The sequence below is a fragment of the Trichosurus vulpecula genome, chromosome 4 (assembly GCF_011100635.1).
Source record: "Trichosurus vulpecula isolate mTriVul1 chromosome 4, mTriVul1.pri, whole genome shotgun sequence".
In the NCBI taxonomy this organism is placed as follows: domain Eukaryota; kingdom Metazoa; phylum Chordata; class Mammalia; order Diprotodontia; family Phalangeridae; genus Trichosurus; species Trichosurus vulpecula.
The window spans coordinates 339,241,034-339,265,346 of NC_050576.1; the positions used below are offsets into that span (position 1 = coordinate 339,241,034).

Below are 24,313 nucleotides of genomic sequence, written 5' to 3' on the forward strand. Positions count from 1 at the left end.
GAGCTGATCCTCTCAAGGAAAGACAATAATAGTGTGTGGGGAGAAATTCTGTCAATACCTTGATGACTCTGCTTCTTTCATTCTTCCATTCCTCTTACACATTCACCTGGGACAATTCAATGTCTCATGAGTCACTCAGGGATGTTATTAAGACTTAGGTATGTTTTCCAAGAGCACTGCAGGAAGCAGCATGCCAACCCCGCTTAAAATATCTGAATGCTCTCAATACTGAATGTCATACGTTTGGATCATTTTTCTGGTCTTTTGGTAAAAAGAAGTTAAGCTTATTGGACCATTGTCCATTAGAGTGGTAGAAGATCTGCTTCATGTGGGACCTCATAGGGTTGGCATGATGATGGATTAATTAATACTGTAGGTAACAAGGATCTAGTCAGAGCACAAAAAAACTAAAAGTATAAAAGAAAATTGCTAAATTCCTTAAGCTGAAAAAGGAAAAATTTAGAATCTTTCTCTGCTATGACAGAGCAGCCTTCTTTCTCTGAAAATGAACTTCCTCCTTGGCTTTCTTACATTAGAAATCCATGCCGTCCCTGAAGCCCTTTACTCTTGATGAGATAGATGGAGTGGTTGAGCAAGCAGGCTGTAGGATGTGAGATAAGAGATAAGACGGAATGTATCCATTAGGAACTCTTATCAGTGTGATGACCAACCACTATTCCTGAGAACTGACCATGAAACATGTTACCTGTTTCTTGATAGAGAAATGAAGAACTCAGAGTGGAGAAAGATCCAAATTTTTTTGGACAAGGCCAATTTTAATTTCTGTTTTTTGCTTGACTATGTAAGTTTATACCAGGAGTTTTGTTTTTCTTTTTTCTCTGTTCTTGGTTGTGCAAGGCTTGGGGGAGGAGAGAGCAAGAAGGTGGATTTTTCCTGATTGGCAAAAAATAAAATATAATTAAAAAAAATTAAAGTCTGACTATGACACGTCTCTACTTAATAAACTCCAGCGGCTCTGTATTGACTCCAGAATCATATATCATTCCGAATTTATCTCATCCTTTGAAACATTTCTCTTTTGTATGTATTATAATATGATTATAACATATAATTATTAATAAGATAGTACATTATATAATTTAGAGATATATATTATATATACATATACATATATACATATATATATATATATATATATATATATATATATATATATATATATATATATATATATATGATGGGTACATGTCCTCCCAATTTTTATTTATAAGGTGTAACAACAATGATGCTAATGTAATACAGGGAAAATTAGGAACCCCTGAGAAACCCCTAGCTACTGATAAGCACTCCCAGAAAGAATGGACTCAGATATCTTTGGCATTTAGCAAACCCCCTGGGACTCCATGACTCCACCAAGGAATGTCAATAGATAGGACCATCCCACTGAAGGATAACCTGGCAGACCCTTTCTAGCAGATATCCCTGGGGCTCCGTGACTCCACCAAGGAATGCAAATGAGATTATCCCACTAATACGATAACCTGACTGAATCTTTTGATCAGCCAGGACCTTTGTTCCTGTTCCCTCCACCCTGTACCCCCACATATCCTATATAAGTCAAGCTGTCACCCTAACACAGGGCCATTAATTTGTGGTTGCCATACCCCAATGCCCGCTGGCTAATAAATTCTCCACTTAAAATTTATACTCTGTGGCGTGTCTCACTCGCTTCTGGTACAACACTAGCAGTTGTTGTGGGGGTGAAAGACCAACAAGAACACACAGAAGGGCTGTTAGCACAGGTCCTTTGATCTGCTTTTCTAAGGAAAGCAACTTTAAGGGGTTAACAATCTCACTTCAATCACACATGCATATATCATTCACTTAGTTCAGGGGGAAAAGCAGCACCCTGAACTTCAGAGCAAATGTAAACAGAAATTACAAGCAGAAAATATAAACAGATCAACAAACAGGCTTTTGTCCGATCGTAGCAACACATGCATGGTTACCAGAGAGAAAAGTACCACAATATGGGTTTTCAAAATAGGGGCGGGGGACTACCCAGAATCTCGTCAACAACAGTCTTTCAATGAGTGTGCCCCCAAAATAAAATGCCAACCTCAGATCTTATATACACTGTCTCGGGGCCCTGGGGCACTTGATTTCCTCTGTGCTGAGAAGCACTCAAACCAAAAACAGCAAAAAGGCCTACTTTGCTTGCCATTAAGTTTGAAAGGCAAGACTTGCCAAAGGTACTTGATTGCCTTAGCATTCCAAAAGAGAAGAACAGCAAAAGAAGGTCATACCCTAATTACCATAACATAGAGTGAGGGATCAAAAAAGTTTGGAGACCACTAGTTTAGGTTATGATACACTACTATTATGATTGACAACCAACAAACCTCATCCATCTCCTCGATGAACATTGCAAACTGACAGGAAATTGAGCCTAGAGTTGAAAAGGAGGAAGCAGGATGGACTACCTTTAGTAAAATGCAGAGTCCTATTAATGACCTTAAGCTCTCTGAAACAAAGGCCCATATTTTTATTTTATTTTATTTTATTTGTTTGGTTTTTTTTTGGCCCATTTTTTAATACCAATATTCTTCAGTGATATTCTATGGCTGTAAATCATGTAACATTACTACTTCCAACGAACTCAAGTTGAGGATCACTTAGATGGCAATGGAGACAACACATGGTGGGTGGGGTTGTCAGAAATACATTAAAAACAAGTAAAAATGAAAGAGAAGGTATAAAAGTCATTCAGGCATACAATCAAATGAGATAAGCTGTTCATATAGGGAGACCAGGGACAACAGATAGACAGCTTGCATGTTCTTTGGTATTCTTGGTGACAGGAGAAGGAGAGGAAGGTCTTCAGAGCATTGGGTCAAGTTCTTATGATGAATATGTAGGGGGAAAAATATCACAGAAGGTGGGCAGGAATTCAGTAGCTTGTGATATTCATCACTGGAGAAAATACCTACATTGAGTAGCTCATAGATCTACTAGAGTATATTAAGTACAAATATGATATGAAATCCCTACCAGTAAATCATATGCTACTCTAGGACAGACAGGGACTTCATCATTTTTCATTTTTGGATTCCCCCTAAATTTAGCCTCAGTACCTAATAGATGTTTGAGCAAATTATTGCTATTCCCGTTTGGACTGTGCGACCTAAAATTAATCTGCCATGCTTAATTCCAGTAATGTTGATCTGCTCTCACTCTAAGGGATACTCTTGTACTCTTTACCTTTGCTTACAGACTGATCAGGTTCAGCTTATAAAATGTAGTGGGGGTGGGGGGAAGCTTTGAATCACAGTCCTTTAATTACTAATACTGCTATCCTATCCTTCCCCTTCTCTTCTTCAAGCTCTTTCCTTCTCTAGAATTATTTAACAGATGGTTCATGAGCATTTGGAAAGAGAAAGGATGATCCCTAGGGGATTAACTGGTTTCAGCAAGGACAAGACAAGCTAAAATTACTTGATTTCTTTCTTTCTTTCTTCCTTCCCTTTTTTTTTTTAAAAAAAAAAGGTCATTAGCCTTGTAGATTAGGAAAACATGGATGATAGAAAGAGAAAACCTTTATTAAGTGCTATGTACCAGGCACTATGCTAAGTGCTGGGGATGCATATGTGGGTGAAGACACTCTGGATAACTCTCTCAAAACTAACTCCATCTGCTCTTCAAGGTTCTAAGGTACACTGAGGGGGCTTAGAGTTCTCCTTTATTGCCATCAGACCAAGCCCCTACTGACTACATTAATTCATTGATGCTCTAATTCTATTTAACCACTTGACATCAATTAACTTTTATAAAGGCATATTTACTTAAAAGGTATGGTAAAAACAAACAAAAAAACATTACCCCACTCACACTTTGGGGGAATCCTTTTCCCTTTACTACCTAAGCTGGGAGGGTGGGCAGGGTTTAGACTCAAAACTTAGCTCAGTTTCTATATAGTGTTAGTCCCACAGAGTTTATGTCTAGATGCAGCATGACTGCTGAATGAGTCCTTGTCTCAGTTTCAGCTGACCAGAGTTGAGAAGGTCACTCCCAAAGATTGCTTTTTGATCCTTGGGGTAATGATGCTAGGCTGTCTACAAAATCTGGCTAGGATTTTTATTCGCAGATTGCCACTGCTTTCTTTGCTGACCCCTCAAAACTCACAATGTCAGACACTCTACTCCCTTCACCTAAAATGGCAAAGAATAAACATAAAAGTCAAGGATCAATGCCCAGTTCTGTTTTTTTGTTTGTTTCTTTACTTTGTTTTTATTGTCATTTTTTAAAAATTTTATTTTATTTTAGACTCAAGGGCCAGAACACAAATATAGAATAGAGAAAAGAAATAAAACATATCATAAACTTAAATATTGAAACTTAAGAAAGAAAAAAAATAGCATGTCGAGTGCATAGCAAAATGTAAGAGGGGATTCAAAATAGATAACAATAGATTTTCTTTTTTTTTTTGGAGGAGAGAAGGGAAGGCAATTGGGGTTAAGTGACTTGCCCAAGGTCACACAGCCAGTAAATGTGTCAAGTGTCTGAGGCTGGATTTGAACTCAGGTCCCCCTGACTCCAGGGCCCACGCTCTACTCATTGCGCCATCTATCTGCCCCAACAATAGATTTTCATTTCAAGAAAGTCTTGTTCTCTGCTGTGCATTTTTTTTACTTTTTTCTTTTTTCCCCTCCCCCAAATCCACCCCCGAAGGCTAAAATAAAGTTTATGTATGTTTCTCTATAGCTATAGATACATGCATACACATATATATACATATAGACATATACTTTCTGAAACATACTCTACCACTAATCTTTGTTTTAATATGTGTGCATATCTCTTGTTTCCCATCCCTCCTGATTTCTCTACTTTACTTGACTGACTACCTTGCCCTCCTATTACTTGCCTACCCCCCTCCAAGGATCCCTCCCATATCCTCCCATTCCCATAAATCTAAACACTCTTCTGTACCCCACTTTTACCTATTCCCTCATTCTCCTCTCTAAAAATCCCTCCCTTGTCCTCTCTCCTCTCTCTATACCCCTACCATTTTATTTCTTCTAAATTAAAAAGACTTTTATACTCTTCTAAATATATATATGTATTGTTCCCTCTTAAACTCATTCCTGATGAAAGTAGGTTATCAGACTACCAGCCCTCCTCCTTCATCTAAATCCTCTGTATCCTTTCTTCCTTTTGCACCTCTTTTGTATAAAAGTTACTCTTTTTAGCTGTTTCCAAATGGTTTTCCTTTTTGAAATTCCTGTCATAGTCAGGTTTACCCCCCTCTTTCTTATGAGCTCGCCAATTATTAATAAGAATCTTAGACATACATTTTACATTTTATGTTATATAAAAGGTAAACAGTCTGTCCTTATGAATCCCTTATAGTCAGTCTTTGGTATGTACCTTATGTTTCTCTTGGTTCTTGTATGTCAAATCTTCTATTAAGTTGAGGATTTTTTTAAAGAAAGTTTTGAAAGTCTGAGGGTTTGTCAAATGTCCATTTTCTTTTCATTCAAGATAATACTGAAATTTGCAGGGTATGATATTTTCAGCCAGAGCCCCAGGTCTTTTGCTCTTCCATATATTGTGTTCTAAGACCTGCGGCCCTTTAAGGTCTCTGCTGCTAGGTCTTGTGTAATTCTAATTGTGGCATCATAATATTTAAATTGTTTTAATCTTGATGCTTTCAATATTTTATCCTTGAGCTGGGGGTTTCAGAATTTGACTATGATATTCCTATGAGTTTTCCTCATAGGATCTCTTTTAAGTCCCTGCCTTGTTCTAATGCTTCAGGACAATTTTCCTTAATTATTTCTTGTATTCTTGTGCCAAGATTCTTTTTTTGATAACTTTCAGTTAGTCCAGTTATTTTTATATTTTCTCTTCTTGATCTATTCTCCAAATCTGTTATTTTTCTTATGCTTCACTTTCTCTTCTCTTTTTTCATTATTCAAGTTTTGTTTAATTATTTCTTGATCTCTTAATTTCTCTGGCTTCACTTTGTCCCATTCTAATTTTCAAGGTGTCATTTTCCTCCTTAAGATTCTGGATCTCCTTTTCTAATTGGTTGACTTCCCTTTCATAACTTTCTTGTTTTTCTTGGATTATTTTTTTTACTCCTCCCGGGGACCAAGCCTAGTCCTGGGATTTTTCTTGAGATCTTCTCAAACTGTCCCAGGAAGATCCTGGTTATGCCCCTATTCTTCTTTGTCTCCATCCACACTTTGTTTGCCCTAAGGTGCTATTTTAACTCTTTTGTGGGGGAAAATCTTGAGAACTTGGAACTTTCTGACCTACTGTGCCATCTTCCCAGAATTCTTCCCAATGCCCATTTCTAAGGACCACATGGTGTCAATGGGATGAAGGACCAAAGCTTCTCCCCTTACCACATTGTGTCTCACTGTAAGTTCTGAGTAGAGTCCCACTATTATATAAAAATTATAATATAATTTTTTTTTATTGTTTTCCCTTTTGGAGCACTGAAGTAATCAAGTACCTTTGATTAAGTCTTACTAGGTACAAAGCCCCTGGCCCACACCCTTTTGCTGATTAGGTGTGAAGACTTCAGGCCCTAAGAAGGGTATGTTAACTCAGAGGTTAGCATTTTTTGGGGGCTCTCACTCACAGGAAGAGTGTCCCATGATTTGACCAAACAAGATTCTGGGTAGCTGTTGTGAAAAGCCCCAAGCTTTGGAAAACTCAGATGTTGGTGCTTCTCTGCTAACTATGTATATTGTGATTTGGTTAGACAGATATGTTGATCTGTTTATATCGTGTCTGTAATTTCTGTTTGTATTTGCTCTGAAATTCAGGGTGCTGCTTTTCCCTTTGAATTAAGTGAATGATATATGTATGTTTGATTAAAGTGAGATTGTTAACCCCTTAAAGTTGCTTTCCTTAGAAAAGCAGATCTATCTAGAGCTAGAGGGTAAAATAGAAATTGAAAGAATCCAGAGATCACCTCCTCAAATAGATCCCAAAAAGAAAACTCCTAGGAATATTGTTGCCAAATTCCAGAGCTCCCAGATCAAGGAGAAAATACTGCAAGCAGCCAGAAAGGAACAATTTGAGTATTGTGGAAACATAATCAGGATAACACAAGATCTAGCAGCTTCTACATTAAGGGATCAAAGGGCTTGGAATACAATATTCTGGAGGTCAATGGAGCTAGGATTAAAACCAAGAATCACCTACCCAGCAAAACTGAGTATCATGCTCCAAGGCAAAATATGGATTTTCAATAAAATAGAGGACTTTCAAGCTTTCTCAGTGAAAAGACCAGAGCTGAATAGAAAATTTGACTTTCAAACACAAGAATCAAGAGAAGCATGAAAAGGTAAACAAGAAAGAGAAATCATAAGGGACTTACTAAAGTTGAACTGTTTTATTAACATTCCTATATGGAAAGATGATGTGTATAATTTATGAGACCTCAGTAGTAGGGTAGCTGAAGGGAATATGCATATATATATTTACATATATGTATAGACAGAGGGCACAGGTTGAGTTGAATATGAAGGGATGATATCTAAAAAAATAAAATGAAATTAAGGGATGAGAGAGGAATATATTGAGAGAGGGAGATAGGGAGAGAGAGAATGGGGTAAATTATCTTGCATAAAAGTGGCAAGAAAAAGCAGTTCTGTAGGAAGGAAAGAGGAGGCAGGTGAGGGGGAATGAATGAATCTTGCTCTCATCAGATTTGACCTGAGGAGGGAATACCATACATACTCAATTGGGTATCTTACCCCACAGGAAAGAAGGAGGAAGAAGATAAAAAAAGGGGGCACAATAGAAGGGAGGGCAGATAGGGGGAGGAGGTAATCAAAAACAAACACTTTCGAAAAGGGACAGGGTCAGGGGAGAAAATTCAATAAAGGGGGATAGGTTAGGAAGGAGCAAAATATAGTCTTTCACAACATGAGTATTGTGGAAGGGTTTTACATAATGATACACATGAGGCCTATGTTGAATTGCTTGCCTTCTTAGGGAGGTTGGGTGGGGAGGGAAGAGGGGAAAGAATTTGGAACTCAAAGTTTTAAAAACAGACTTTCAAAAACAAAAAAGAAAAGTTTTTGCATGCAACTAGGAAATAAGATACACAGGCAATGGGGCATAGAAATTTATCTTGCCCTACAAGAAAGTAAGGGGAAAGGGGATGGGAGGGGAGTGGGGTGACAGAAGGGAGGGCTGACTGGGGATCAGGGCAACCAGAATATATGCCATCTTGAAGTGGGCAGGAGGGTAGAAATGGGGAGAAAATTTGTAATTCAAACTCTTGTGAAAATCAATGCCGAAAACTAAATATATTAAATAAATTAATAAATAATTTTAAAAAAAGAAGAAAAAAAAAGAAAAGCAGATCAAAAAACTTGTGCTAGCAGCCCTTCTGTGTCCTCTTGTTGCTGGTCTTATTGGGTCTTTCACACCCACAGCAGCTGCTAGCAACATTGCTGTTACAACTATGAATAGAAAAGTCAAAGAGACTGAGTAAGAGAGACATGACGTATGTTACCTAAGACCTTTTGGATGCTTCCATAGCCAAACAGCTTCCTATTCATCAAGTGGTTAACTGACCAGAACTAATCATAGAATGTTTAAGCTTCACAGTGTCTCTAAGACCTTCCCTTACATTGTCATTGTCATTACATTCACTAGGAAGCAAGCTCCTCATTTTAGCCATGTGGAGAAAAGCTGTCCAAGGCACTCTGTCCATGCACCAGATGGTAATTATAAAGCAAACCAGATAGTTTAGGGAAAGATGAGACATAAAGAAGCCATGATGGGGGGAGAGGGTAGCAAAGTAAGGAAGACTATGAACTGTTATCATTGCCTTGTTTGCGTCTAGAGAAAGTAAAAAACTTACCTATATCAACTGAGAGAATCCAGTTTCTGGTGGGGGTAGTAGATACAGTATATCTAGATTTCACAGTCTCAGATGACGTTCTCGTGGCTCAGTGCACTTACAAGTTCTGGGGTTACATGGATTAGGTTTGATCTTGGTGGATGACCCTAAAAGACCACATAGCTCATGTCTAGATCTCTACATATTTAAGTAAAAGGGATCTGAGGAAAATTAATATCATTTAATAACCAGTATTGCTCTGTAACCCAGCCTATTCCCCATCTTGTCAAACCCCATTTCTCAGCCTAGCTCAAAATGAGACCTTTCCAGGCACAATTGAGGAATGTGATCACTCCTAGCCCTGGACACTGGCTAATCAGTTTGAAGTGGGACCTTTTCTTCTGTTTACTTATTAGCAGAAGAGCCAGCCAGCTTGAACTGAGTCTGTCTCCAGGGGATGGCTCTCCTGTCCTTGCTTTGCCTGTCAAAGTTAGGGTTGATAGTCTCCAAGCAGAAGGCTAAGAGTTGGGGGGATCCTGACTGGCATGGTTCTGTTTTTTCTAGCCAAGATTACTAGAGGCAGCTGAGTCTCATACAGCAATTAGCATTCCTTAGTTGTCAGAGAGGGGCATAATCAGCCATACCTGAAGGCCAGCCTACTTTCTTCAGATGCAGCTAATCATAAGGCTTTTCTACTACTGGACCCTCCTCCTTTGGGGTCTCAAAAATATGATCTTTCCATTCCCATCAGGATCCCTGACCTGAGGGGGGACAATTCTACACATCTTATTAACACTTAGACAGGTCATTGTTAATAAACTGTTATCTTGCCTGGAAAACTTGTCTCAGTTTACCTTTGTTATATTTTTACTCACCACAGACCCCAGGTTCCATATAAGACTTTGAAACAACGATGCATATATTGGCTACAGGATAGCTTTTATTCTACCCAAAAAACATAAAATGACTCATGTTAGCCTGTAAACAATGTAGCAAAAAACATAAAAGTCTCATAGTAGCATAGAAATAACCAACATAATCTTCTCTAGAGTCTCACTTTCCACAGGGTCACAAAATATTCCAGATGCATATGGTTTGTACCCCCTTCAGAAGGAAAATGAATTTTGGATTGCTAGAGGTGTAGGCCTCTGAAAGTCTGGGGAGTTCTATTTTACACAGAGGTATGTGCATTTCTGGCAGCTAGGTGGCACAGTGGGTAAAGTGCTGGGCCTCAAATCAGGAAGACTCATCTTCATGAGTTCAAGTCTGGCATCAGACACTAGCTGTGTGACCCTGAACAAGTCACTTAACCCTGTTTACCTCAGTTCCTCATCTGTAAAATGAGCTGGAGAAGGAAATGGCAAACCACTCTAGTATCTCTGCCAAGAAAACCCTAAATGGGGTCTAGGAGAGTCAGACATGACCAAAAAAAGTGTAAAAAAATGTGCATTCCTGCAACTCATAGTGCCACACTGTGTTTTGGAGTGCCCTCAGAGACAAAATGAACTTGGGGTGCCAGACAGTCAACACTGCAACATATCATGAGCTTCACTTTCACCCCACAGAGATCCGCATAGGCAATTAGCCTCCAGGCACTGCTCTGAGAGCTTGGCCTCACCTTGAAAGTGAAATGCCAGACAGGCAACCTACCTCCCATAAAACCTATATTATCCAAATAATTCACAATAATAGCAGAGCACAAAGTACAGAGCCCTTGCCCCCTCATGTTGTAGTTTTAGCTCGTTGTTCTTGGCACTGATTGCCATGTATGTGAGTCTATTTTCTCTCTCAGAGACAAACTGTCTAAGAAATTCCTTATCCCTCCATATGTATACCTGGATTCTCATATTCTTGAACTTAGGGTTACCTAATAAGCAATCCTAGGACTGTTACTGCCCAGGAAATCCCCCATTTTTGTTAGAAGGTTAGATTTCAGGACTGCATTGCCCAGGAATGCCCTTCTATTGATACAAGATTGGGGTCTAGAGTGTCAAAGGACCAATTTTATGAGGCTCTCTTCTCACTGGTGGAGATCACTGCCCCGTATTTGCTTGAAGGGTGGACCAGAGTTGGTGAGAGTGGGAGAGAGGAGATCCTGCATTCTTTTGGTTTCCAACTAATGAAGATGCACATTCCAACTTCTCTTCAGATTGCTGAAGGGAGAGAAAGTCTTTTGCAGAAGCCAACATATAGAATGATCATATATATTCCCATTCCCCGCTTGCTACATTACAAACTTCAGGGAACTTCCCCCTTGGGTGAGACCTAGGAATGAATTTCTCTCTTTCTCTCTCTCTGTTACTCTCGATAAGTTATCTCACTACCTGTCTCTCACTAGGAGAGCTCCTTTTCTTTGTATTGTCTGGTATATATTCTCTTATGTATGTTTTCTCTGATTTCTGTTGTTATCAATTTGTATAAATGAATTTCTTCATTATTTCCTATGTGTGTTCATTACGGAACTTACCTCTGGTAGGAAAGGGGTCAGACCTTGGGTATAGAGCTTGGGTATAGAGCTTTCCCCATTAAAGAATAATGATCAAGAGTTTAGCCTGAATCTAAGAATTACTTCCCCTAGACTAATCATAGTTAAGGCAGCACATAAATATAATTTTAGCCCAAGTCTCCTTTGGAGGAAGAAACACTAGAGATGTCTCTTCTTGCCTCCCTATGAGACATATTGAGACAGCCATACTATATCTGTATCCTCTCAGGACGTCTGGGTGAACACACACAACCCCCATATGCCTTCTCCCTAAGGCAGTCCTTAATGATTCTGCTTTTAGCTTTGATGAGCTCCCAGGATTACTCCAGAAGGTAGGGAAAGGAAGGGAAGGATGGTGGTCCCTTTGGAGGATCTGAAAATGCCATCTCGAATTTACTGCCCAGGCAAGAGGGGTGACCCTTCTCACAAGAGTCTTTCTATATCAATGAGCACTTAAAAATTCATTTTGGGGACATTTTCAGTCACTGAAACTCAACCGTTAGAAAGTGCTAAGGGCCGTGTCTATGACATTTATAGATAAAAAACAAAATCACTCTAAAGGGCTCATCAAGTTGACATACTCCCTGTAGGATAAAACAGAAACATATATCTGATGTTCGATTGCAAAGATTTCATTTATTTGCACTTTGCTAGCTGGATGGTGGTGCTCCAAAAGTAACGACTAACATATTAATGTTGATCTAATTCACTGGCATTTGGCAGAGCCTTATATTTTTAAATATTTTTAATCAATGGTTTTACCCTTTGGAAAGCCATTTAATTTCTCTCAATTTCCTCATCTGTAAAATTAGGGGACTAGACTAGATGGTTTTTAAGATTATCTAGCTCTATCTCCTATGATCCTATAACTTGGATGAGATCATAGAATTCATGTTTATCATATCTTTAAAGATGCAAAGTTGGAAAGAATACCCAAAAGAGTATATGCCATAAGCAGGATTCGATAACGATCATAAATGTCTTTCTGTTCTTCCAATTGGCCAAGGTTAACAATATGGAATTGATATGGATAAATTCAGAGAATGGGCATCCAGGAAAATAGAGGGAATTATCTGGAAATGAATTATAAAGTCAAAGCAAATTGGGGTGGAAAAACTTACTGTATTCATGCCTCAAGGCTCAAATCTTACAAATAAGCCGTTTTCCACAGTAAATCCCTAGGGTTAAACAAGAGAGACAACAAAAAAGATGAGAATGGATTGCAGAACTTGATAAAACTAAATAAAGGGGGCATAGGAAACTGTGATCTTCAGAGATAGTACTATTTTTATATTTTTGTCAGTACCATGTAACAGCTAGAAGAGAAAGCTAAAGGGCTTGAGAACTGCATTTCTACTTTTCAGGTTATTAAGGACAATGAAGTGTTCATAGAAAGTGAAGAGCTAGACAGACTCAGTTATCTACTGAGCCAGCAGACCTATTGAGCATACTTGTCCAATTTATTCCCCCTGTTTTGTGGGTAGAGTTTCCCTAGAAGCTCATTCCTTTCAAGAAGGTGACTTTTCTTGGCCAAACAATTCACTGTTGTCTCTGATAGGTTAGTAAGAGTCACAGGATTGGATCTGGTGGCACCCCAGGTAGGAAAAATAATTTCTCACATTATCTAGTACATAACAACTAAATTTCATGATTTCTCTCCAGTTGGATAGTTTGGTCAGATCAAGTTTACCTAAACAGAGGATGTTTATGGTGGGAGTATTCTTGCTCCTGACTACACAAAGCTAGCTAGGTGGCTAGATGGTTCAGTGGATAGTGTGCTGGGCCTGGAATCAGGAAGATCTGAGTTCAAATCTGGCCTCAGACACATACTAGTCATGTGACTCTAGGCAAATCATTTAACTTCTGTTTGCCTTAATCCCCTGGAGAAGGAAATAGCAAACCAGTATCTTTGCCAAGAAAATCCCATGGACACTATGGTCAACAGGATCATGAAGAGTTGGACACAACTTGACAACAATAACACAGAGGTAAAGCCACTGATTAGGAAACCTGAGCAGGAAAGGAGATTATGGAGGGAGTTTAATCAGTAATTTTCCCAGGATCCAGGATGATCATCTCTGGTAGATCATCTCTGATAATAAGATTGTTTGGAGCCTTGGGTAACTGGGTAGCACTATCAGTAGTTCTAGTGATAAGATTTGTAGTCTGTTTGCTAAAATTTTGCTTAGTATGTTCTTCCCAGCAACTGATTTGTTACATAATGTTTTAACTTAGATTAGAGATCTGAGACTAGTATTTCTAAAGATGATTGAGATTGTGGGGTGGTCTTTTACAAAGGAGAATGTGGCTATAGCCAAGCCTATACACATTACAAAGGAGAGAGAAGACTCTGGAACAGAGAAGAATTTTATGCTGTGTGGAAATTAAGGTTTGTAGTTGGCTTTGCCATATACATAATTAGAGAATAAGTTTCTTGGTTTCAAGCGCAGCAGAAGGCTTTCCACTGGTGATATAGTGCCTGGCAGTCCCACGGAGACGTAAAAGCCCCAAGACTAGCAGAGCCATGGCCTTCTCAGATCTGGTTAGTCATCACCTTCTTTGGGCTACATCAACCACTTGTTTTGGGAGGAAGGGAGAGTAGGGGAACTAGAACCAGGAAGTTCAGATACTATATTTCAAGAAATCATAAATGAAAACTGCCCAGTTTCTACTATAACTGAGAGGAGATCTTGGAATCCAATATTTCAAAAGGTAAAAGATATAGGTCTCTGATGAGGCAGTAGGTGTGCATGTTGAGGTATTGTCTCAAAATAATTTACTTAAGCTGTCTCCAAATCAAGTAAAGGCATTTATTTGGGATAATTTAATGGATGCAGCAGCTTAAAGGAGATGGCCCCTTAAGGGAGATGTCCACTAGTCAGAAGAAGCTAGGAATTCTTGTAGAGGAAGTGTGCCCTATGGGCAGGGAGATGAGGATCAGGGATATTCAGGAAAAGGGGCAGTAGCTCAGAGTTTTGATTCCGTTGTCCAGCCCATTTGCTCAGGGCAGAGTGTAAACGCTAATCTCATTATCTCCAGAAAGGCTTCAGCTAATCTCATCAGAACCAAGAACAATTTACCCAGTAAAGGGGGAAAAATGAATCTTTAATGGAATAGAAGATTTTTAAGGAATTTCTGTCAGAAAGACCAGAGCTGAAAGAGAACTCTGAAATACAAATACAAGTGAAGAGAAATCTGGAAAGGTACATTTATTTGAGCAGTTAGATAAAGGCTTTCTAAGTATTCCTGATAAATAGAGCAGAGCTGAGTAGAGTCATTGTCATGCAAACACAATGGTCAAGAGAAACTTAAAAAGATAATATATTGTGTCAATTGGACTTATGGGGATGGATTAATTCTATTCTGAGGTTTTAAAGAGGGAAAAGAGAAGGGAAGGTAAAAGAAATAAAGTGGTACAGAAAGGAAAAAAGGCATGAAACTTCTTATTTCTTATAATTGTATAAGAATAAGTATATGAAAATAAAAATCTATAAACAGAGAGAAACAGGTAGGGAGAGTAAGATTTTAAAATCCAGTACTTTTGAAAGCACAAGTGGTACCATGAAGCAATTTAATATCACAATATTGATCTTTCAAAACAAACTACTTAAGAAATAGCTACCATGTTTTGTGTTAAAAATAAAATATTTTATCTTCTCTTTCAGAAAAATCAAGACACCATTTGATTAGTAAAGCCAGTATTGTGCCCTTGGGTGTGTTCCTTTAGAAAACAGAAACTCTTAAGGCAGGGGAAATGCTTGCTAGAAGATTAAAAAAAAAACCCCTTATTGTTTAGTCACAACAAGTTATAATTAAAATAATTTGTTTTGGGTAAAATAATGTTTTTCTTTGTTAAAATATAGCCATTTAAGTAAAAACAGGCTCTGTATTTCAGGTAGAGAAACCCATAACTGAGTTATGAGAGATGGGCTGTTTTGTCAGTAGCGGAATGGGCTGTGTGAGTGTGTGTGTGTGTGTGTGTGTGTGTGTGTGTGTGCATGTGTGTGTCTTAAAATAGAAAACATTTTATAAGTATTACCAAAAAAGTATCAGATTAAAATACAGGAGCTAGGTTCTGGAAAGGGATTGCTTTCTTCTGGAACTCCTATAAGTAATCTTTGCAAGCATTCTGCATGCAATATTGCTGGCACTTGGAAGCAGCAGCCTGAGACATCTTGATTCTCTCCACCCTTATCTCAACTTCAGCTGCTCTGCCAGGCCTTGCATGGTGCTAGGGCTGGAGCTGGAAGACATGCTAGCAGGCACAGTCCTTCTCAGGAACTGAAGCTGGTCGGGAGAGTTAACAGTTCTGCCCTAGAGGGAACCTCACTCTTAACTGAAACAAAGGAGATCTGAACACACCCACAGACAATATAACAAGGAAACAAGCAGTGGAATAGATTAGTACAAAACAAAAACAAATTTAGTAGCATCATGTTTGGTAAAATCAAAAACCAAAGACACCAATTACCGGGGTAAGGGTTCATTACTCGGTGAAAACTGTTGAGAAAACTGGAAAGAAGTTTGACAGAAATTCCCAACATATACCAAGATCAGCTCCAAATTGATACTTGATTTAGATATAAAAGGTCACTCATAAACAAATCAGAGAAGCAGGAAAGGAAATTTTTCACTGCTATGGTTTGGGGAAGAATTTGTGACCATATGTGGGATAAAAGGATCACAGAAAAAAACACAGTTTGATTACATAAAAATGGAAATCTTTTGCACAAATTCAATGCAGTTAAAATTATAAGGGTAATAACTATCTGAAGGGAAAAAAATCTTCACAAGCTTCTCTTATAACAGTCTGATATCAAAGATATATAAGGAACCAATTCAAATATGTAAACTGAAGAGCCATTTCCTAGTAGATAAATGGTAAAAATGATGATATTAACCCCTCTCTGCCCTGGGCAAATGGTCTGGCCAATGAAATGATAATGTGTCTGAACGGGAGCTAAACCTGCGTATCCTAGATTACCTCATCTCCCTAACCACACAGCATGTTTCCTCTATAAAAATCCCTAGCTTCTCCTGTCTGGGGTTGCTGTGAGAAGAGGCCTCTGGGTGGGTCACCCTGAATAAACGCTCTTGTATGGTTTGGAGACAGTGGGTCTGAATTCTTTTGAGATGACACCTCAACAAAAGGATATGAACAGAGAGTGCTCAAAGAAAAAAGTTCAAGTTATTAATTGCAACATGAAAAAAAAATTCTCCAAACTACTACTGATAAATGAAAGGCAAATTAAAACTCTGAGGTGAACATTATACACAACCACAGATATATGGATTCTGTGAGGACTAACCCTGATAGACTTTGCTCTTCTCATCAACACAAAGTGCAAAGGACTCACGATGGAGAATGCTATCTACGTCCAGAGAAAGAACTATGGAGTCTGAATGCAGATTGAGACACTTTATTGTCGCCTTTTTTCCCCCTTTTTATTCCTCTCTTTTGTTTTTGGGGTTTTTTTTTGGTTCTGTTTCCTCTTTCTTATGATTCATTCCATTGGTCATAATTCTTCTTCATAACTTGACTAGTGTGTTATACATAGAAGATATATCGGATTCCATGCCATCTTGGGGAGGGAGGTGCTGAGGGGGGAAAGAAAACCTGGAACTCAAAATTACGTAGAACCGAGTGTTGTAAACTAAAAAATAAAAACTCTCAAAAAAAAAAAAATAAAAAGGAAAAAAAAAGAAGTGATGGTGATAAAAAATAAAAAAAAATAAAACAACTCTGAGGTTCCACCTTACTTCTGCTAGATTGGCAAAGATGACAAAAAAGGGAAAATGACAGTTGGAGGGGGTGTGGGAGAATAGGCAGATTAATGGTCTATTGGAATTGTGAATTGGTACTGCCTTTCTAGAAAGCAATTTGGAATTATATCCACAAAGTCACTAATGTATGCATACATTTTGACATAGCCATGTCACTGCTAGGTCTACATCTCAAAGAGATCAAAGAAGGAGGGGCAGGACACACATATATAAAAATATGCATTGTAGCTCTATTTGGTTTTTTTTTTCTTTTGCAAAGAACTGGGAATAGCTTGACAAATTACAGTACATGAATTCTTGTTGTTCAATCATTTCAGTCATGTTCCACTCTTCATGACTCCATTTGGGGTTTTCTTGGCAAAGATACTGGAGTGCTTTGCCATTTCCTTCTCCAGCTCATTTTACAGATGAGGCAAACAGGGTTAATATAGCTAGTAAGTGTCTGAGGCCAGATTTGAGCTCAGGGAGCTTCTTGACCAGGTCCAGTATTCTACCCACTGTACCACCTAGCTGCCTCTACATATGATTGTTCTTGATATATCTACATTTGTATTAAGTATCCTTTTGTAAAAACTAACTGATGTTAAGTGGTTACATCGAATTGGGACATTAATAACTGACCCCCAAATAATGGGGGTAACACGGCTTGTGAAGTTTCTATCTGATACTATTAGGAAAAGAGACTCTCCATCCCCTCAGAGTGCTCCTTTGGAACAATGAGGGACAAGATAGCTGACCTAAGTCTGGGAGAAAGGGCCAGGACATATACATTACATGAAGAAGACATAAAGATGAGAATTCTCAATTGTGCATGGAGGATGGAAGGAAAAGGAAGAGGTACTAATAGGCACTTTTAATTCTAAAATAGGCGTGTCTCTTTCTGGAGAGAAGAACTGAACAATTTCTGGAAGTTAAATCTGATTAAATCCATCCTAACCATGCCCCTTGGACTAATGAGGTGAATGTCTTCCCTGGAAGAATAGAACCAAAGAGAATTTGACATTTCTTTGGAGTTACTTTTGGGGTTAAGTGAAGTGTGGAACCACCAGAAGTGTTGAACTTCTATAGCTTAGTTCTTATTGGAATTAGAATTTTGGTTAGTGGCCAGCAGTGCCACCTGGTGGTTAAATATTACTTGTCTTCAAATCATCCTTCCCTTTCTTCTCAGTGTCATACCCTCCAATTCCCTCATAGATGTAAGGATTTGGATGTAAAGATTCCCTCTTTTATCTGTTCATCCAAGAGGGAAGCTGGCATGCCTTTTGAGCATATACACTTGGTTGAAGAAGAAATGTAAACCTCACAGACTCCATGTAGGCTACTGCAAAATTATTTCTTCTCGCCATATTCACTGAATCATAGAATTTCAGAGTGGGAAGACTCTTCAGTAGACACCTAGTCTAACCCATACATGAAAAAATAATCCTTTCTGCCACACATCTGACAAGTGGTCAATTGGCCTTTGCTTGAAGACCTTCAATAAGAGGGAATCCACTCCTCCCAAGGCTGTCCATAGCATCTTAGAGACATGTAATAGGAAGTTTTTCTTTACATCAATCTTAATTTATCTCTTCGAAGCTTCCGTGTTTTCTTCCTAGTTCTGCTTTCTGGGGACAACCAGTAAAAGCTCAATTCCTCTTCCATATGACAACTTTTCAAATATTTTAAGATCTATTATATCCTATCAGAGTCTTCTCTAGAACAAATATCATCAGTTTATTCAACCAATTCTCAGATGTTATGAATTTGAGACCCTTTAACATTCTGGGAATCATTCTTTGGACATTTTCTAGCTTATTAATGTTTTTTCTAAATTATAAAATACAGTATCGAACACATTATTCCCCAGATGTGATTTGACAAGAGCAAGATATAGAACTGTTATCTCCTTATTCACAGAAACTCATGGAAAACCCAAGAACATATTAACTTAACAAAAAAATCTCACTTATCCCACTGTCGACTCATTGAGCTTGCCATTCACTAAAACTCCTGGTCTTTTTCAGACAAAGCACTATGATTTTCTCCGTTTGCACTTGTAGATTTTTTTTAACCCTAGTATATTCAGCTCAATGTTCTAGATTAATGAAAAAAATTGCAAAGGAAAGTGGCCTAACTGTACCAGATCTCAAACTATATTATAAAGCAGCAATCATCAAAACTAACTGTTACTGGCTAAGAAACAGAGTGGTGGATCAGTGGAATAGATTAGGTACGCAGGACACAGTAGTAAATGACCATAGTAATCTAGTGTTTAGATAATAGATAGATAGATAATAGTAATAGATAATCTAGTAGTCTAGATTATCAAGATCTTTTTTCAGGTTGTGTTGGTCGTCCAGTTGTTAGCTACACATTCCTGTTTTGTGTGATGTGCAAACTTTATAAGCACAGCATCAATGTCTTTATGTAATCATTGATAAAAATGTTCAGCAGCACAAGGCCCAGCAAAGATCCCAGGGGATGCTCCACTAGAAATCTTCTTCCAAGGGGACATGGAATCATCAAGGACTACTCTTTGGGTCCAAATATTCTATTTTCTTGTCCGCATCTCATCAATTGCCTTACAAAGTAGCACGGCATATTTTATTGAATGTTTTGCTAAAATTTAGGTAAGCTTTATCTGTAGCATTCTCCAATTTACCAATCTAATCCAACCAGTCATTGCTTACTATGTGCAAGGAATGCCTTGTTAGGTGTTACACACTGGGGATACAGAGACCAAACAGAGAGTATTCCCTGTCCTTAAGGGGCTTACATTCTTATTGAGGGTTATAATATGTGAATAGTTAAATATATATACAGCATAATATGATGAGGAGGGAGAGAACACTAATGAGAGGGATCAGGAAACACTCCCATAAACTACTTTCATAATGCTGCTAAAAAAAGGAAATAAGGTTAGTGTGGCATGCATGATGTGTTCTTGATAAACCCCTGCTGACTGTTTGTAATCACTGCTTCCTTTTCTAAGGGTTCACTAATGATTTCTTAGAATTTTGCCAAGATTAAAGTTAAGCTCATTTTTCTTTCCTTTGTTGAAAACTAGGACACCATCTGTCCTTTTCCAGCCTTATAGTATCTCTCCCATTCTCCATCGTCTTGGAAATATTCCTAAGTGCCTCAGCAACTACATTCACTAGGCTTGTTCAGGATCAAAGGAGGTAGTTTATCTGGGGCTGGTCACTTGAAATCGAGGGCAATTAGATGTTCTCTTACAATCGTGCTTATCTGGGCCATCAGCTCCCTGTCTGCTAGTTCTGTTCTGTAGTTTATGGTCAAAAGGTCATTTTCCTTGGCAAAGAAAATAAAAAAAAATAAATATTGAGCAACTTTGACTTTTCCTTATAGTTAAGTATCATCTTATCTACCCTGTGCACTCAACTTATGATGTCACGCAGTCCTTTGTCATCTTGTTAGTAACCCTCAGAATTGTGGAGGGGTTCTCAGTTTTGTAGTTGTCACCCTACTTGTCATCTTGTTAGCACCTTGAGAACCCTCTACCCATTTCCTTGTCTTTTTTATTGTTTGTTTTTTTTTGGAGGGGGGAAGGGAAGGCAATTGGGGTTAAATGACTTACCTAAGGTCACACAGTGTCTGAGGCTGGATTTGAACTCAGGTCCTCCTGACTCCAGGGCCGGTGCTCTACTCACTACACCACCTAGCTGCCCCCCATTTCCTTGCCTTACAACACTCTTCTCTAGTTTTTCTCCTTTTGCTCTTCTCTCCAGAGTTTAAGTTCTTCAAATTTCTCAAGTCCTCCAAACTCTTTCACAAATTCAATCTCTGGTCTTGTTCCTATTTCTAAAACTTTCTAAATACACTTAATAATAACTTCTTCAGCTCAAATTCTCCTCCTATACAAACTTCTCTCATTAAAGCTAAGGGTAGTTTGTCTGCCTGTCAGAAACCATGAGTTTGTATTTCTGGACCAGACCTTTAAATATAGAAAAGTTTAGGGATAAATATAGAAAAGTTAGGATTGGGGGCAACTAGGTGGCACAGTGGATAGAGCACCGGGCTTGGAGTCAAGAAGACTCAAACTTAAGTCAGACCCTGGGCAAGTCACTTAACCTTTGCCTCAGTTTCCTCATGTGTAAAATGAGCTGGAAAAGGAAATGGCAAACTGTTCCAATATATTTACCAGGAAAACCCCAAATGGGATCACAAAGAGTAGGACACAACTAAAACGAGTGAACAATTAGATTTAGAATACTACGTGACCTAGTTTCATATTCCAACTCTGTCACTTAACTGATCTTAGGCCAATGACTTAATGTCTTTGGGTATCACTTTCCTGGGGGGTTTTCACTTTTATCTGTTAAATGGGGGGAGTTGGATTAGATGACCCTTGGGATCAACTGACTCACCAGAGTTCTCAACCTCCTTGCCAAGTAACTGTCTTCTCACACTGAAAAAAAATCTTTGTCCTGAGCCTCGCCTTCTTGATTGGTGACTCCCTCTCTGGATCACCATTACAGAGGAGCCCGGCCGTGCTCACCACACCTGGCTCAAGTTCCTCCCTGGAATTCCCTACCTGCCTTGGGTGGGTCCCCCTTCTCTAGCGCCTCTTTTAAGTATTGTCTTCCACAATTAGAATGTAAGTTCTTTGTTAGCTTGTATTTGTATCCCTGGCACTTAGCACAGTGCCTGGGACATAGGAAGGAAGGAAAGAAACACTTATTAAGCATCTACTATGTGCCATGCATTGTGAGAAGCACTTTTCAAATATTATCTCATGTTATCATAAAACAACCTTGGGAGGTGGGTATTATTTTCTCCATTTTACACCTGAGGAAACTGATGTTAAGTGATTTGCCCAGAAGGTTACCTAGCTACTAAGGGTGAGAGTCTCACACGGTCTTCCTCTATATTTATCCCGTGCTGCTCTGAATCGATGATTTTATGATGGGCTCTTTTCAAAGTATGGAATGGTTTTTACCAAGGTCTGGTAAAAACATATTTGTCTGGAGTCTTACAAATCTAGTCAAGAGGACTACAACCTATTAGTTAGATTTTTGCAAATCTTCTTTGCAGAAGAGGGAAGGAACAAAAGCAATTCAAAACCCCCAGACAACCTGACCTAGATACCTGCCAACTCTGGCACCACAGAGAAGGTGATGGTTCCCGGGAGGCACTATCTAAGAAGGGTGCCAGCAGTTATAATAAGAATGACGACGATAACAATAAGTCACATTTATATGTTTTTCAGGTTTACAAAGTGCTTTCCCCACAACAACCCTGTGAGGTAGGTAGTGAAAGTAGCATCATCCCCATTTTACACATGAGGAAACACTCAGAAATATTAAGTACTTTGCCTATGATTGCACAGATAAAAATTATTTTAGACTTCGTGACTCCAGAACGAGTGCTTCATCATATCACATTGCTCTTCAATAAAACCCATGGCCTCAGACACTTACATACTGATACATAATACGGGCAATAAACAAGTTGGAACAGAGATTCTAATGTAAGGAAGCAACTTTGACCTTGTAGGTATGATAGACTTAATGGGATGGCATTTGGGTCTAGAATTTGACTCTACAAGGGTATCACCTTATTGAAAAGGAGGAACAGAGTAGATTAAAAGGGAGGGAATGCAGTAGCACCACCTATTAATGACATAAATGCATGACAATGGCAATTGTTGGGAGTGTCTATGGGAACACAGAAATACTTTTGCATTGTTGGTGGAGCTGTGAATTATTCCAACCACTGTGGAAAACATTTTGGGACTCCAAAAGTAACCTGTATATACCCTTTGTCCCAGTGTTACCATTATTAGCTATACACTCCCAAACAGGTCAAACACAGAGGAAAAGGAACTTTATTTACAAAATTATTTATAGTAGCACTTTTTGTTGTAGGAAAGAATTGGAAACAAAGTGAGTGCCTGTCAACTGAGGAATGGCTGAACCAACTTTGGTATATGCATATAATAGAATGTAATTGCATTGTAAGAAAGGATAAAAGGGACAAATTCAGAAAAAGCTGGGAGAAGATAGGAACTGCTGCAGAGCAAAGTGAGTGGAACAAGTAGAAAATTCTGTACCATGACTAGAATATTATACAGAAAAATAACTTTGGTAGACTTAAGTCTGACCAATTACCACTGCACAGGACTGGTTAACAACACATACTTCCCACCTCTGGACAGAAAGGTGATAGATTAGAGATGAAGAATGGCAAACATCTTCAGACATAGCTAATGTGTGGAATGTTGGCCTCAACTATGTTTAACAGTTACAAAGGAGGGTTTACAAAACTTTTAGTGGCAGACTTGGGGAGTAGAGGGAGCGAGATAGTCATCCCCACCCCCGCCAAAAGGCATCAATGAAGCATTTAAAAAGTGCAATTAAATTAAAACAACTCCGAGGTACCACCTCACACCTATCAGATTGGCTGATATGACAGAAAAGGAAAATGATAAATGTTGGAGATGTGGGAAAGTTCATTGTTGGTAGAAGTGTGAACTGATCCAACAACCACGAAGAGCAATTTGGAACTATGCCCAAAGGGCAATCAAACTGTGCAGACCCTTCATTCCAGCAATACCACTACTAAGTCTGTATCTCAGAGAGATCATAAAAAAGGGGAAAGGACTTACATGTACAAAAATATTTACAGCAGCTCTTTTTGTGGTGGCAAAGAATTGGAAAGTGAGGGAATGCCCATCAATTGGGGAATGGCTGAACAAGTTGTGGTATATGAATGTAATAGAATACTATCATGCTATGAGAAATGATGAGCAGGCAGATGTCAGAAAAACCTGGGAAGACTTACATGAACTGCTGCTGAATGAAGTGGGCAGAACCAGGAGAATATTGCACACAGTAACAGCAACACTGTTCGATGATCAACTATCATAGACTTAGCTCTTCTCAGCAATACCACGATCCAAGACAATTTCAAAAGACACATGACAGAAAATGCTATGCATATCTAGAGAGAGAACTATGGAATCTGACTGAAGATCGAAGCATACTATTTTCACTTTTTTTCCTTTTTGTTCTGGTTCTTCTTTCTCAACATGACTAATGTGGAGATATGTTTAACATGACTGCACATGTATGAGCCTGTATCAGACTGCCATCTTGGGGAATGAGGGAAAAATTTGGAACTCAAAATCTTATAAAAAATGAACGTTGAAAACTGTCTTTACATTAATTGGAAAAATAAAATACTATTTACAAAAAAATGCAAAGAACAGA

General features: G+C 38.6%; 1 pseudogene; it reads right to left on the reverse strand.

Annotated features, from left to right (window-relative positions):
• Positions 1 to 15,364: 15,364 nt before the first annotated feature.
• Positions 15,365 to 15,569, reverse strand: LOC118845496 (annotated as a pseudogene).
• Positions 15,570 to 24,313: the final 8,744 nt, after the last annotated feature.